This window comes from Serinus canaria, chromosome 3, assembly GCF_022539315.1.
Source record: "Serinus canaria isolate serCan28SL12 chromosome 3, serCan2020, whole genome shotgun sequence".
In the NCBI taxonomy this organism is placed as follows: domain Eukaryota; kingdom Metazoa; phylum Chordata; class Aves; order Passeriformes; family Fringillidae; genus Serinus; species Serinus canaria.
The window spans coordinates 3,692,545-3,709,409 of NC_066316.1; the positions used below are offsets into that span (position 1 = coordinate 3,692,545).

Sequence of the window (16,865 nt, forward strand, 5' to 3'; positions counted from 1 at the left end):
CTTAGAGCCAGTGGGGTGCTGCCTTTGTTAGTGTCAGTGGGGTATTTTTGCTGAGGTGTTCCAGGACACCTTGTGCTTCCCATGGCAAAGCCCTGGCACTTGGTGGGTCTGACACAGCAGGAACAGCACTGGGCTGCTTTTTTTTGGTTTTTATTTTACAGTTAGGTGCTGAGGCCTTCACAGCACTTAAAATTATAATGTAAATATTTGAATTTTTATTTTTCATAATTGATCACCTGATTTTAACATCTGCTGAGTACAGGAGATGCAGGAGCTGAGGGGGAAGAAACACATGTGTAGATCTCCTCAGCAGGGTTTTGGCTCTGCTCTCCTCAAATATTTCCTCCTGATGTGTTGGTGCTGAACTTGTGGGCACTTCCCCCCTGTGGCATCAATGCTGTGGCTGCCAGGGGCTTTGGTGTGCTCCAAGTCATTTACACTGCCTAGAAGGCAGGGAACAAAGCTTGCTGAGATACCCCTGAGCACTTCTCTGTCCAGCAGGCACAGGGCAGGTGGGAATTTCCCTTGGGACATCCCTGGAAAAGGAAAACTTGCAGTCAGGCCTGGCACAGCCTGTGGTGGGACTGAGGGATGTGCTGGCTGGAGGTGACGCTGTCCCTGACAGTGGCACCCCCAACCAAGGACAAATCCCATGAACCAGGAGGTACAGAAAGCTGATTGAAGGTTTTGCCTTGGAGAGGGGAAAAGAATTCTGCCTTCCCTCCCTAGGAAAGGGGAGATTGTCATTTTAAAGCTCTGTTTCTGGTCACTGTTTATTCACCCCCTTCCAAGCATTACACAGGCTGTTAAATGAGTGCAGCATCCAGGGGTGCTTTGTGTAGCAAAAAGGTACCAGAAAACGCTGCAATGGAGCCTCAGGGCAGGAAAGCAGCTGCTCCAGTAGTGGTGAGGATTCTCTTCTTTGGACTCCCTGATCTTCTTTGGCCTCACAGATGACAAACAGAGAAAGCAACTGTCACCTCCTGGTGCAGCTGGATGACTTGCAGGAGCAGCAGCACTGCCTCAGTGTTGCTATGGAGCACTAGTGAAATTCTTGTTAGTGGACTTGGCTATTTGTGGACCTGATGTTGGAGCTGCAGTGAGGGTTTCCCTGTTGATCCATGTTACAGGAGGCTGCACCACAGACAAGGAGCTAAAATTGTATTTTATGGGCTGGATCAGCAAATCTTTTGAAGTTCATTGATTAAAGCTCAGCACAAAGTTATTTTTGGATGCCAGTTCTGACCTCTCCCTGACTTTGCAGAGTTTAGAGAAACCCTAAAGTGTGCCCCAGCACTTGGGTTGGTGCTGGAGGGCAGAGGAGGGTGGTGGCCAGGGAGGACGCTGGTGAAGCACAGCTGTGGCAAGCACCAGGCAGCTCCCTGGGGAGCCCAGACAGATGTGGCTCTGTGTTTCCTGCAGGAACAGGCTCCCAGTGGCTCAGGCAGGGACAGTGGGCTTGCTGTGGTGAAAGAGGAATTGCAGAGCTCTTGGAGAAAGGCAGAATCCTTGTGAAATCTACAGGCGTAAGAGCTGCCAGAAAAGTTTTACATGCATTGTACTAAATTCAGCAAATGTTGAGAGTGAAGTTTCAAGGAGTTTTGGGAGAGAAAACATCTAAAATAAATATCTGACATTGACTGCCTTTTTGCTGGAGGGGCAGACAAGGAGAGGCACAAAAAAAGTGGGTGAAAACATTTTATGGAGACTGGAAATCCTTTGTGGCATGGAGCTGCTCTCTTGTTCTCTTGCTTGAGGAGGGACTCAATATTTGTCTTCTGAGCCCAGCTGAGAGAGAATGTTCCATGTGATTTAGGAGATCAGCACAGTTCATTCAATTCACCTAGAGAAAGAAAAATCACAAGACATCCCCTGTGATTAAACCAAAGTGGGGCCGTTCTGTTCTGGTCTCAGACATTCCACAATCAGAAAAACAAGGGAGCATCTTCAGCTGGGTTCTTTGCTTTATAAGAAATGTGGGGTGATTTATTTTTCACCAATCAATCAATCAATCAATGTACTAAATCTACAACTAATGCATTTTCAATGTACTTAAACTGAAACTACACAACTATGAGAAAAAAATCAACAACAAAAAATACCTCAAACACGTCCCCCCACCAAAAAAAAAATACCCAAACAAGCCAAAAAATCAACCACACAAACAAAATCAACAACCAAACTAAAAAACCCGACAAAAAAATCCAGAAGGAATGGTAAATGTTTTCTTATTGGTATCCTTGGAGAGCTGTCATCTCTGAATGTTACAGGGTGGTGGTACAGACAGGTTTTTGTCATCTCCTAAGAATGATTATTTGTCCTCAGTCACTGCTTGATGAGAGTCCCCTTCCCTCCTGGTCAGTCCAGGAACACCATGCACAGCTTCCTGGGATCAACCAGGGAACTTGGATTGTGTTAGATTCAGGCTCATTATTTTCCACGTGGGGAAAAAGGTGGAGACATGTAAGAAGGTCAGTGATCCTTGGAGGTAATTCAGGTTCTTCTCTCTGGAGTTAATGAGCAAAGTAGACAGGAACCTAAAGATGAAGGTGGTTATGCCAGTGCTGTCAAAAGCTGCATGAAAGTCACTGGAAGTCTAAGACTAAAATAATGATTTTGTGTGTAATTAACAGGAACTTCTCAGCAATTGGCATTGGTGTTCTTAGGAAGATGATGCAGGTATTTGGTTATTTGGCTTCAGTCAGACTCTACGTGCTAAAAGCAGAATCGCAGCTAATGAAACAGCACAATTTTGTCACTGGTTCTTGCCTAACGAGCTTCCTTAGCATCTCTCAGGGAACTCATTCCCAGCCTTTGTGGAACACAGTACTTGTGATTAACGGGGATGAGAGAACTCACAACGTGAAGCTTTTGAGTTGGAAAGAAATGCAAAGCTTCCATCCCAAACTGCCATTTGTACATTGCTAAATGCAATATCCTAAATCCTGAGAGCAGTTTTTCCCATGTTGTAGAACAAGTTGCTAACATCCAATCTTTACCTGCTGGAGAAGAATCCTGTCAGGCATTTGCTGTGCTATCCTGGCACACACTTTATATGTGGTGTCACTAATTTCTGTCTTCGTGGCAGAGGTTATGCTAAGGACGTTTGTGTTCTACACCCCTGTCATCGTGGGTTTGGGATACTCGGGAGTGTCTTTCCTGTGCCCGTTGGTTTTGTGGGATGCTTTCATTGCCACGGATTGGCTGCTAAGTCTCTGTTTACTCAGCCCTCTGCTATGTTTTAACAGTTCTGCCGCTGCCAAGCAGCCCAGAGAGACCGATTCCTGTGCCCGACGATCCTGCACTGACAGCACCGCTGACAGCCCCGGGAAGAGGCAGGATGAGCCGCTGGAAGCGCTCCCTCCCCGGCCACTGAAGGGCTGCCTCCCAGAAGATGGAGCTGTTTCCCTGACACAGCTGATGGAGACCTTGTAAGTTCAGTATCACGTGCAATTGGGGAATTCTTACAGATGTCAGAGATTTCTTCTTCACAGCAGAGAGAAAGAAAGAAATGAGCCTGCTGACCATAATTATTTTATTATAAAAGAAGGGTTTTATTTGTTTTTACCTCAGTAAATTATACTTCTTAACAATAATAGTACATGAAAGTGAGTTCAGTTATTAGAATCTAGATGCCAACCATTTTTTATCCTTTGAAAGTACACATAATTCTTGGCAGATTTAGGTATATTAAGCATTGCAATTTTCTTGAGTTTATCACTTGATTAGAGAGGGAGTGATTTGCTTTATTGACAGCAGTCACCCCCTTTTTCCTGGAAGGATATCTATTTATTTCCCTCTGGGATGGAGAGGGGTATTTATTTCTGGTGTGCTTTGGTTTCCACCTGTGAATGATAGGGCTGGGGGGATTTTAAATTTCCACATTAAAAATCAGGTGAAAAAGTAATGGGCATAGAAGATTAAAAGCAAAAGATGGATGTTGATTCTTGCTCAAGGAAGGATGGTTTGTGGGAATCCACAGTCCCTTCAGTTGGGACTGAGCAGCAGAGCCCTCCAGGGATCAGATGATGAAGGAAATTGTAAGTATGTGGAGATTTGAATACATTTATAATGGGCTTGGTGTGTGTTTAGTGTCTGATCTTCTTCACTTAAAAGCATTGTTAATCCTCTCCCTCCTGCACTCCCTGCTCACCCCCAAATCTGGGATAAGGCTCTTGGTGTTTTTTGGGCCTGGACACACTGAGGAGTCCCTTGGGAGCTGGACAAAACCACTGCCAATGACACCCAACAACTGTCAGTGTCTCAGCCTTGCTGTGGTGGCTGCTGGGAACATTTCACTTTTCATTTTATTGCTGCAGATCAGATACTGCTTTTTACAGCTCGCATGTGTGCTATCTAAACTGCAAAAAAGATTAAGAAGAAGGGAAGTTTTATAAGCACTGACGTGGTTGTCATGACTACCTAGGCCACTTTGCTGGTGCTATACAAGTCTTTCACTTTATCTGTCTAGCTTTTATACAAAAACACCCCACATTTGTTTTTACGTGAGAGTCTGGAGGAACAGGGCTCAAGAAACATCAGTGAGCATCAATATGTGTGTGGAGTGTGACATGCAGGTGAGACTGAGGCTCATCCCCCCAGTCAAATCACAAATGTCTGTGTTAAAATGTGTTCAATGCTTTGGACAGGGAGAGGACCAGGTCCAAGGTATCTCTGCTTTTGTCTGAACTGACAAGATTGGAGTGCTGGCAACCAGGGCTCCAAATGACCAGGCTGCTCTGGCTTACTGGGAAGTGGTGTCCTTCCTGGAGCTGTCAGCAACAGAAAGTTTGAATTTATAGATAACATATTCTGAAAGAGCCTCCCCATCTCTTTTTTGAAGTCTGTAAGCCTCTGCCACAGGCCTGTAAGGCTGGAAAAGCTGGCATGAGTGAATGCTCTCTTGGAAAAGCACAGCTGAGCCTCTAAAGCCTTTTTTGGTGGTTTGGGGGCTTTCTTTTTCCTTTTTTCTGTGAAGTAAGGTTTTTCTCAGTGACAGAGTTGTGGATCATGTGCAGGGGAACAACCAGAAACAGGAGTTATCTGTGTGTAAATGTTAGCATTTTCCTGGTGCTTTATTTCAGGCCAGCAATGGGTAATCACAAGGAGAACAAGGAAAAGCACTAAGTGTGTTTGAAAAAAGAAAAGATGTACCCATGCTCTGGGCACAGGGTCTCCAAAACAGCAAGGGGCAGTTTGAGATAAAGTTTTGTTGCCAGGAGACTGTAACCATGAAACAGAAATGCTGATTAGCTGAGATACTTGTGAGATGGTGAAAAAAGACATCTCGGTGTCTGTGTTATGTCAAAAGCATAAAACAACACACTTATCTTAGAAAAGCTAAACACAACAATGCAGATCCTAACAGCAGTAAATCCAGCCCAAGTGGTCACAGGCTGATTTAAAGTTTAAGAACATAGCTGGAGTTGGTCATTAAATGCCCCAGGAGTTCAATTATTGGAGGAGGAGGAAGAGGAAGATAAAGAGGTGAAATGTATGCAGCTCTGTCATTCTTTGAGCACTGAATCAGCTCAGACCTGTTGGAGAATGGGCAGCTGAAGTGAGAGGAATCTCTGTAAGCCGTGTGTGCACAGCTTTGTGCTTCCCTAAGGAGCCAGGAGCTTCTGAAGAGGATCATTACAGCATAAAAAAAAAGCATTTTAAGTTCCAGGTGGGTATCAAAGAGAAAAGTTTAGGAAGAAATCTGAAAGAAATCAAATGAAAGGAAACAAGGATAGAATTTCAGAAGACACAGGTCTGATCATCACGTTCCTGTAATGGGAAGAGAGTAACTTGCAAAAAAGAAGCCCTCTGTTAAAAATCTCTTTTATGTTCCCCTGGAAAGGTAGTCACAGTCAGAGGAAAAGAAAATTGTCCACCATGCTGGGGCAGGTTTGCATTCCTCTCTGTCATTTGGTTCCTGACAAAGCTGGCAAATACACGTGTAAGAGAAAACATCTGCAAAATGTTCCTGGAGCTGGTGCAATAGGAAGGCAGTTTCAAATAAAACCATTTCAATGTGTTTGTTTGCTCTTTTTGTGTGCTGACAGTCTGGAGTTGTGAAAGCGTTTGCAACTCCTGAAAAAATTGTAGACTACTCAATCATGTTATTAGAATAAAATCAATGATTTATACTAAGGATTCCTAAAAATTGCAAAATGTAATTTAATTATTTTGCCAGTGGGGAAATGGTGAAGAAATGAGTTGTGCTTGCTTAACTTAATTTTTGTTTCTTAGCACAAGGTTTGTAATTACTTTAAATATGCAAGTTATTTGTTTCTATTAGCAGTAATTGACGAGTAAATGTGATAGTGACATATTTTCTCCTGGAAAACTCTACTAGCAAGTCCCTGTAGTTAAGAGCTCTGACCAAAACTCCCGTGCCAGGTAGGTCTCGTGTGTCATCCCAGAGACTCAGCTATCCTTAGCATAATGCACCCCTTAGTGATTGGGATCTGCAGGTCCCTGTTACTGCACACTCCCTGCAGTAACCTTTCTCAAATCCCAGAGAGAGCAGGCAACACCAGCAAGGTGAGGAGGTTTTATTGCTGTTTCTCAGCTGATCTGTTTTATTGTGACTTAGGCTGCTCTGCCAGAAACAGAAATCAGGCCTGGATCTCTGTTTTCTACTTGTGGGATGGGTGGAATTTGGAGTGTGTTACTCCAAGGGATTTCCTTCCAGGGCACTGCAGCTGGTTTGTTATTCCCATCATGGGGGGGTTGGATTCACAGTGTCTGTGAGCAGAGTTCTGCCAGTCCCCAGCTCCTGGGTCCCTGTGCAAACCTCTCCAGATGCTGTTCCCCAGTGCTTTGCAGTAATGGGTGTGATTAGCTGCTGCTGCTGCTGTATTGATTGATACCAGGGTAAAGACAACCTGTCAGGCTTGGCTTCCTTGAAAAATGTGTGACAGAGGCTGGATACTTCCAGGAATTGTTTGTCACTGGGTATTTGCTCCTGTGAACAACTGTTGGTAGCTGCCTTTTGTAAATGCTGAATAAAATTGCCATTCCCCCTGCTTTGGGAAACCACAGCGTGTCCTCAGAGCCCCGCAGGAATCACCTGGGGTGGCTTTTAACAGCCCGTGGCAGGAAATCCATCCTGTGGCACAGTTAGTAGGGAATGCCCAATCCCCTGCAGCCCACAGATGGCTGTGGAGCTCCTCAATGCTGAAAGTGATCAAGCAATCTTAAAAACCCAGAGTTCATAAAAAATAAGGGGTTTTTCATAGGCAGAGTGCATCTCAGAGAACATGCCCTGTGTAGCTCCCCCCCAAGTAGCTCAGGAGTGAGAAATTACAGAAAAAAAAAAAAAAGCAGACTGGAAAGACACACACAAATCCTCAGGGAATGATAGCTGCCTGTTTTTTCTCTTCTCAATTCCATTGTTTCCTGCCGCGAGGAGATGTAGGAAAATAAACAGAATTATCACCCGGGAAAGGACAATGCCGATTGATGAGTGCATTGTGTGGCAGTAATCTCTTCATTGGCTGGGAGGTGACAAAAACCATTCCTAATGAGGGCTTTCATTGCTTGGAAACTCAGCCATTGCTGATCAGCCCCTCACGGATTAAGGATGTTCAGGAGCAGCCAACTATCTGCAACAAAGGAGTACATTTTCTCAGGATAAAAAAGCAAGCTGAGGATTACAAGGACCCAACAGTCTTTATCTGTAGAAAATCCTTGTTTCAGGTTTCTTACCTCTTCTTAAAGGCTTGGAATAAATAACATTGATTTCCTTTAAAACTTAATGTGTTCACTGTTAAAGTATTCACACAGCTTAGAAAAGAGAAGGGATTATTTTGCTTTTAAGCCTTCCTTCAATGTGAAAAGAGATCTATTCTGCCATATTTGTCTACAAATTATAAAATTTTAGACAGATATTATATATATATTTATACTTATTTGAGCTGTTCTCCCTCACCTCCTAACTGGAGGTGAAAACATACTTGGAAACTTTCCAGTTCCTATCTCTTTGTATCGGTGCAGATAGGTAGATGCAGGGGAAGGCCCTTAAGCTGGGATCAGTGGAGTTGTTCCCTTGAGCTCTTTTTCCTGCCTCACCTGCCCTTTGAGCTCTTTCCTGGCAATGATACCTCTTGAGTCCAAAGGAAATACCTGAGTGAAGGTTCGTTGTGTACAGTCTCTGTTTTATTTTGTGGTTTCCTAGTGCTGTTCTCCCAGCCAGTCCATAACATCTGGCTGCATTTATCCACTTGGCACAGAAACTCTCTTTTAAGTGCTCTGTTTCTGCAGAGTCATGGAAGATTTTCTCAGGAGCTGACCCACAGCAAAACATCCTGGGAGAGCAGAGCAGCCAGGGATCACCTGCTGGGGCATAATTGATCCCAGTACCTGCTTTACCGGCAGTGGGAATCGAAGCCTCTCCCCCCGGGGCTTTGCCTGACTCGGAGCTGTCTCTCCATTAAGGTCTCACTGTCAATGCTGCCCCCAGACTGGAACAGGATGCACTCAGCAGGGAAACAACCAGCACTGGCAGGCATCACGAGCAGTATTTGTTCTGTAAGTGAGGTGCTGGGCTCTCAGATGGAGATAATCAGGAGCCATGTTACTACCTCACTGCTCCAGGCATTGGGCTTTGCAAAAATTCCCTGTAGTTGGAATGCTGCTGCCACATCCAGAGTTCAGCTGTGGCGTGTAAGCTGCTTAAATATTAAATGGTTATTGATTTCTTATCCTGGGAAACTTGATTGTTTAAGCCAACTGAAAGCTCTGCAGGTCCTTAACAAAACTGGAAGTGATGGGTTTGAAGAGAGAGTGTGGTACAACAGCTGGAGGGGATAATGGCCATTACTGCAACCTGGGTGTTACTGAATGCCAGCCACAATAGCCTGAAAATCCTGGATTGCCTTGGTCTGGTGTGGATTTGGGACCAGCACGGGGCTCACTGGCTGCAGCAGCAGTTTGCTGGTAGAGGATATTGTCACTAAAGGACTTTGCTCTGCAGTTAAACTCGGGTGCATTTGGGATGGATTTAGAAATAAGGCTGTTCTAACTCAAAGGCTGGGGCTGAGGGACATTCCTTTCTCCTGTGGTTCAGGTTCTCACTCAGTGGCTTATATCAGCTACAAAGAGTTTCCAGGAAAGGTTATTCAGCATTAAGTGTTCAGCCCTTGGAGACCTCCAGGGAAGAAGCCAAGGAAGTGAAGTGCATATTTTTGCAGAATATTTTTCCATCCAGCCCTGGCCCTTTGATCTGAAATGTGTAACCTGTAACATGCCTATTCTATAGCAGCATATCCAAGAGCCCTCAGCTTGAGTTCAGGTGTTGAATAGAGAAGAGTCATTTGCAGAGGTGGATTTAAATGTCTTCAGAGTTTTGAAGGATTCTGTTTTTAATGAAATTTGCTCCACTATCTGTTTCAGATTACAACGTCTATGGTGCATACTTTTATTTTCTCACCTGACTTCAGTAGTGTCTGGCTTTGCTGTCGCTCTCCAGGCTGTATTTTTTCCTTTATTTTAAAATTGTCAGACATTTAAAAATGAGCAAACTCCTGATTAATAACTAATTGGCTTTAGCAAACAGCTCTTGCTGGGTGGTTATCTTGAGCCAATTCTTATTAGTATTCCAACACACGCAGGAAGTGTTCTCTCTCTTTGGAGGTTGATGTTACATCTCTTTAGCCACTTATAAAATAAAGCTAAGTGAATTAGTATTGATTCCCTTACTTGTAATAACAGGAATGCAGCCTAATCGCCTCTCCAAATCACCCAGGCATTCCTGACCGAAGCTGGAATGGAAAAAATGTCTGGAGAGGACAGGAATTTTGTGTTACTGAGGGCATCTCTCTGTGACATGCACTTCCCCAGGAAGGGCTTGCTCCCTGGACAGTGAGAAACATTTTGAATATTACAGGTGCTAGGTACAAGAAGTTGTTTTTCCTTCCATGGTGTCTTAAATTATATTTGGGTTTTATATTGACAGCAAAGATTAATTAATATTTTACAGGCTTCACTCAGAAGTTCAATCCCCCAAAGCATTTCTCCTGTTTTGTTAAGCTCACACTCCCACTCTCTGTGAGAGTCTTTCTACTTTATCTATTTTCCTGAGCAGATCAGGAAGTTTTTTACTCTTATTAAAGGCTCTAAATGCAGGTAAAGTGGAGAGGAAGACAGATAGACAGATGTGAAGTTATCGAGATTTTCTGAGCAGCTTCGTCCTTTTCCTGTCTGAATAATTCTTCCCTTCCTCAGTCTTAAAGAGGCCAAATCCTCCTCTCTTCCCTCCCCTCTTCCTGCAAATCCTGGAACATCAGAGCAAAATACTATGTGATGCTGGAAAATTTACAGAAGTTCTGTGCATACTGAAAATCCTCTTGCAAGGCTCAAAATACCTGTGCTGCTCCAGAAATGCTGCTGCTGCTCAAAAATAAAATAATAATAATTTGAAAAGAGACCATACCAGAATAGAATTTGTCACTAAGAAATGCTGACCAGCTTTTCTGATCAACCTACTTTGTGCCCAGTGTTAGACTGACTACAGGCAGCTATTCCCAGATAATACTTCTCCTGGGAAAGGTCACACAAGTACCCCAGAAATGCCATGCACAGCTTTTGCAGGGCATTTAGGACCTCATCAAACCCAGCAAGGAAAGGAACTACTTGAAAAGGAGATGAAATCAGATTTTGAAATGTTCAGCCTAAACTACTGATGTTTACACACAGCTGAGTTTGGAGAGAGGTTTGTTCTTCACTGAGCTTGTCCAAGTGCAGTTCTTCCACTCTTCATTGCCTCAGGTTTCCAAAGCTTGAGGCAGAATTGTATCTTCAGTGAAGGTTCCACGGAATGTCACCTGCTGTGACATCCCAGTGCTCCAATGCTGTGTCCCTCTGCCCTGTGCATGACACACCTGCTGTGCTTCCCACAAAACTGGCCTTGGATGATCCAGAAGAGATTAAAAGGGACCCACCCAGTTTCCAGTTTAGTGTCACTTCTAGATTTATTAATTCTCTTCCAAAAACCTTTGATCAAATAATCCTTGTACGGCTGTTTGTGTGCAGTGGGTAGAGACAGACATTGGAATCAAATGTGAAATAAACTTCCTTGGGGAGACCGTTCTCCTTGAGTGGGCAGTAACCAAGGTGTATTTCAGAGGGCAGAAAAAGGGAAACCTCTGTTCAGAAACCCCTTGCATCTCTTAAAATGTAGCACTCAGTGCATTTATGCAAACACAGAAGTGATAATAATAAACTTCCCTGTTTGTCATGCCCCTTTCTATGTAATCAAACATCTGTTCCATTTCCAGAGTGACACTCCCCACCTGCCACAGATGAGCCCGGAATGTTTGGTGCTTTAATTCCAGAGAGCTTTCACAACACAAGACAGAACAAATCTATTCAATATTCTTTTCATTGCTGGTGGTTTTGTGATGCCAACAAACTCTGCAGCAATTTGCTATAAATGCAATGGTAGGGAAGGAATTTTCATTTAAAAAGTAGGCAGAAAATTGCAAACTAAAACCCAGTGATCAGGACTTTGCTGAGGTAGAAAATCTCTAACAATCAGTTTAAGCAAGGTTGGAGTGTGCTATCAGGGATTGAATGAGACACCTTGACCTTTCTATGGAGGCTCCTTCTGGAGCTGGGGTAGTTCCTACTAGAATGTTCCTTTGTGTGAGCACCAAAGGGCTGCCTGGAAGCTGAATTCCCAAAGCCATTCCTGGGTGTTGTTGGGCAGTGAGAGCATGGCAAGCTGCCTGCAGGACCCAGCTTTCCCTTGGGAGCACCGTGGCTGTTTGAGAGGGTAGCATTCTCAGGGAGCTGAATATTTCATTTAACCATCTCTGTTTGAAGCAGATACAGGAATTCTGCACTCTCTCCCATCTGGAATTTCATTTTGCTAGTGGAACTGCCAGTGTTGGTGTGGATGTCACACATAAAATAATTCCCCATTTCTGTTTCCTTCATTGTGACTGTGACATGACAGGAGCTAGTTTGGGTCCTGAGGTATGGTAAAATGTATTCTGCTGTGTGCAGGGGCAGTGGAGTCCTTTGGGCACTTTTATTGAGCACAAGTTACTGCTAGGTTTGCTCAGAGGTTAAAAAAAGAAAACTCAAGCTCTGAAAAGCCCCTTTCCAGCCATTTTTCACTTCCTTTTTGTTCCATTCCCTTTCCTGTCACTCTGTTGTTCAGACCTGTGTAATGCTTAGGATATACAAATTATTTTTAAAGCTAAAATGTTTGTTTCTCAGGATGAAAAGTTACCTGTAATTCCTACCATTGCACAATAGTGATCACCAACAGGAGTTGTGGGAGTCTTTAACCAGTGAGAATCAGGAGAGATTCCTGTTACAGCAGGAATTTATAAATATGAAAGTTGATTTCTTTATGATTTAAGGCTAGTTTGACAGGCTATGGTCTGGTAACTCATGATTAGAAAATAAGAAATATCTTTCAGAAAACAGAAACATTCAAGTTTTTCACCTATTTTTAACCTGAACATCATTCTTCCCTGAGAGCCTTTCAGAATTTGCACACAGACATATCTACTTGCCTTTGTCCTATCTGGAGATAACTATTTTGAATCAGGAAAAGTATTTTCCTGATTAATGTTTTTTCTCCATTTTCAAGATTTTTTTTTCCATACAGAAGTAAAAAATGGTTCACTTCTGAATGTTGCCATCCACTAACACGTCCTTTAGGAAAGGCTTGGATTTGCTCATATCTAAAGTCACTGCAAGGTACCGTGGGAGATAATGGAAAATCAAGTGTCAACTTTGCCTTTTTACAATAAAAACATGATCAATATTCCAGGAGCACATTATTTTAGAGAAAGGTTTCCAGCTCCATAAAGCCAAGTTATTTGAATGTGAGCAGAGAGTGACATTGCCCAGACTTGCCCTTTTTTGGCATTATTAATAAACCCCAGGGTTCCTCAGAAAGGACAAAATCACCTTCTATCATTCCATTTTGTGCACTTCCTAGTACTTACATGTTTTAGAAGCTGGTCTCTCTGGGCTTAATTACTTTGGGGACACCTTGCATATTAAACTGAATCATTTTTAATATTAAAAACCTGCTTGAAACTCTCTCTGTGCAGCATGAAAAGCTTTCTACTCTCTTGCTTTGCTCCTTAATGGAGGATCAAACACTGTTTGTTTGCTTATTCCAGGAACAAATGCAAGCAATGGCACAAAAACATCATGTGCATCGTTTCAGTTATTGGGGGGAAAAAATCACCCCTTTATTCTTGATTTTTTTACTAGATCCACTGACTCTGTAACTCACAGCAAGCAGCACTCTGGCTTGGTGCTGTTTCTGGGCTGAGCCCTTCAGCTGGCAGGAATAGGTGTGGTTTTACTGTCCTCTGGAATTCCTCAGCTCTGAGTGGCTCCAGAAGTGCTGTTTGAAACACCAGAGTGCCCAAGCAATGGGAGAGCTTTGAGCATATTTGTTCTCTAATGGGAACAATCCCCTGAACTGCCAGCCCTGCTGAAGGCAGGAATCCATCTCTTGCTTCGTCTGCTCACAATCAGCCATCAGGAGCATCCCTGCTCTCCCCAGAGCAGCTGTGCTGGCCCTGCTCAGCCACAACTTCCTTTTCTTTTAATTACAGAGAGGGAAATGTTAGCACAGCTCAGCTGCTTCTGAGCCATTGATCCAGATCAGTAGCTGAGCACAGGGGGGCAAAGGGAGGATTTTGCACACTGCTAATAATAAGTACTGCCTTCCAAGGGAAGTTTTCACAGGATCATGGAGTGATTTAGGTTGGAGTAGCCCTCCAAGACCATCCAGTGCAGCCATTCCCCCAGCACTTCCAAGGCCACCACTGTCCCCAAGTGCCACATCCACACAGCTTTTACAGATTTCCAGGGATGGTGACTCCCCTGCTGCCCAGGGCAGCCTGTTCAATGCTTGATGATATCTCTGTGCAGAAACTTTCCTTAATATCCAATTTAAACCTCCCCTGTGGGCTGAGCATTTGTAGCTGATGCCACAGGGTGCAAGAATTTGCTTTCCCAGGAGTTTACTACTAATTGTATCTGTAAAAGGCAGGAATGCTGGGCTAATTTCAAATGATGGATTATATGTAAAATTAGCTTTCCTTTGGAAAAAATTCTCCTTTATGGTGAGTAATGAAAATAATACTTCTCTGGCCAAGCTGAATATATTAGTGATTAATATAAAATTAAGATAAATCACTGGTGAGTAGTGCAGTAAATATGCACTAAAATCAGTCAAGCTTATATCAACTCCTATTATTGCTGGGATTGTCTTCCACCAAAACAGGCTGTGTTTTGTTGTGTTTACTGTGTTCTCATCCTGAGCCACTTCCATGCTCATCCCAGCTCTCCCAGAGGGTTTTTATTCCCCTCAGTACCCACTCCCATCTTAGCAAAGAGTACTGAATACCACTGCACTCAGCCAAGGACCTACTGTACTGGAGGTCACAGGGTGTTTGAGGGGATTTAAAGCTGATGGTTCTGTTGAGGAGTCTTCAATATTCTGCTCCAAAACCAAGCAAGTTCATGAAGAGCCACTTCATTTATATTCCCAGTTTTGTTCATGTCCCATAGAACTGAGAAAGTGGGAGGTTCTGCGGTCAGCCAAGTGCGGCCATCAGTGATGGGCGAGTTCTTTGTGTCTCTCACCATTTCTTTATTCTTTTATTTATTATTATTAATATTACTATTATTACCCATTTGGTTTCTGTCCTGAATATCCTGATGGACTCGTCCCCTGTGCTCTGAGTTGCAGCTGGACAGCAGCACCGTCGGTCCGGAGGCTGGAGCAGGGGGCACGTGGGACACCCGGTGTCTCCTGGCTTCCCTTCCCCAGCTCCAGCTCTGGGCAGAACTCCGGGGCTGCTCTGCCCCGGGAGGAGGAATCCTAAACCAGCAAAGCACGGGGGGGGGTGTTTCTCCTGATGTGATTCTTTGTGTGGAGAGAGGGAAAGGGAGAAAATTTGTACAGAATTTCCTCAAGCTCTGGTTTTCCTCCCTTTGTTTACAGAGCTGGTGTGCACTGCCCGAGCCAGGAACAGGTGTCCTTGTGCAGCGGGATTGGCACGGTCTGGGCTCTTCCTTTCCGCAGTGCCAAGTGTGCCAAGCTGGTGCTGCTTGTGCTGTGTGTGACAGTGACACGGAGACACGTCCCTGCCCGCGTGTCCGAACTGTCGGCTTGGCTCACCCGCGTCCCTTGGGGGTGCTGGGGGCAGAGCTCTCCCTGTCGGTGCCCGCGGAGCTCAGCCTGGCTGGGGCTGGACCAGGAGCCCTCGGGTCCCCACGGCCTCTTTGGGATTTTTTTGCTTTCATTGTGTTTGACATTTGGAAGGCTGAGCCTCATTCCAGGCGGGCAATCGCCGGCACCAGGCTGGGAAATGAGCTCTGTAAGATGGAGAACAGATGAAGAGGGGGAAAGAGTGACCACAAACTAAAATGAGATCTGAGGCAGATTTTTGTCTTATTGATATCTGTTCAAACAAGAACCTAGGAACCAGAGACCTTAAAAACGAGAGCAAATGTGGTCTCTCTTTACCCTTTGGGAGACAGAGACATCCTTGGATCATTTGGTGCATTTAATGCTCAGAACACAAATTCCCCTGCTGATGTTCCAGCAGTGCTGCTTGCAAGGTCAGCACTGCTTTTGTGAGTTTTATTTTTTAAAATCCAGCACTCCTTCTCTTTCACCATTCTAAATAAATGCTGGTCTCTGCCAGTATCAATTGGCTATTGCAGCAACAAAGTCCTGTGCCATGGGCCAGGGGAAGGCTAAAGGAAAACACAGCTCCTGAGCATCCTTCTGGAATGCTGGAGCAAGCAGGCAGATGGCACAATGTAAGTGTTTGTGCCTGTATCAGTGATAAACTAAATTTCACTTGCAAGCTCAGTTTCTGCCTTTCTCAGTTTCCTAATGAGACTGATGTACCTTCTGAAAATGTCAAACAATGGCTTCAAAATAGAATAAATTCTTAATAATGTAATCAGATAGTTAAACATAAGCACTTGCAAAAATTTTGGCATTAAGTGTTCTCATTAAAGTTGGTTTCTTCCTTGTTTATGGCAAATAGGGCCAGGAATGCTGAGGCAGCAGGATCTGAGTCTCCTTCAAAACCACCCCAGATCCATCCTGAAATGATGTGGCAGTGCTGAGAAAGCCAAGCCCATGTCCAGTAATGTTTAATTGAGTTGGAGCTGAAATAGTGCCCAGAGGGTCTGTGCAAGGTCAGGCTGGTTTGGCCTGGGAGCGAGCAGCCAGCTGGAATCCCAGAATCTCCTGAGGTGGATCTCCCCAGCGGGATCACTGGGGCCAGCTCATGGCTCTGCACAGACACCCCCAGAACCACACCAAGGCCTGTGTCTGGAGAAACCTGCACCCCAAAAGGCCTGGGGAGGTGGAAGATTTTCTCTCTAGACAAGGAAAGCTGAGGCACAGCAAGTGCTGCCTCTGCTAATGGAGATTCTGGAAAATCAGTCATGTTTTCTGCAGGGTTTTTTGGGAGCTTTTTTGAAAATCATTTATCAATAGGTTGCTCTCACTGATTTCATTTACACAAGACTTTTTTCTGGGTTTTTTTTTTCATTAAATAGGATTATTTTTGAAAGGTTAAAATGCTAATGAAATTACAATATTTAAAGCATGTTATAAAAAACTAGGAAGTTTTTTTTTATAAGGAGGCTAAAAGGATCTCCTAGTGTAAGCTCCACTCTAAGCTGCAAAGCCTGGCTCACCAAAGCTGTGTTTAAGGGGTCTGAAAAATTAAGATGAACTGATTCTGCTGAACCCACCAACATGGGTTTAGTTGTTTGTTTGGTTTTGTTCCTTGGACAGAAATATTTAGAGAAAATCGAAATGGGAAATTAACAGAACTGTAACTTCCCTTCCAAACATCTTGGTGGAAAAC

At 44.0% G+C, this 16,865-nt stretch overlaps 1 long non-coding RNA gene across 1 annotated transcript in view; it reads right to left on the reverse strand.

Moving 5' to 3' along the window:
* Positions 1–1,508: 1,508 nt before the first annotated feature.
* LOC127059422 (uncharacterized) overlaps positions 1,509–16,865 on the reverse strand; it is a 76,812-nt gene continuing 61,455 nt past the window's right edge. The window contains exon 3 of the long non-coding RNA XR_007777188.1: positions 1,509–1,843. This is a non-coding gene — a long non-coding RNA (uncharacterized LOC127059422). The remainder of the gene's footprint in view (positions 1,844–16,865) is intronic.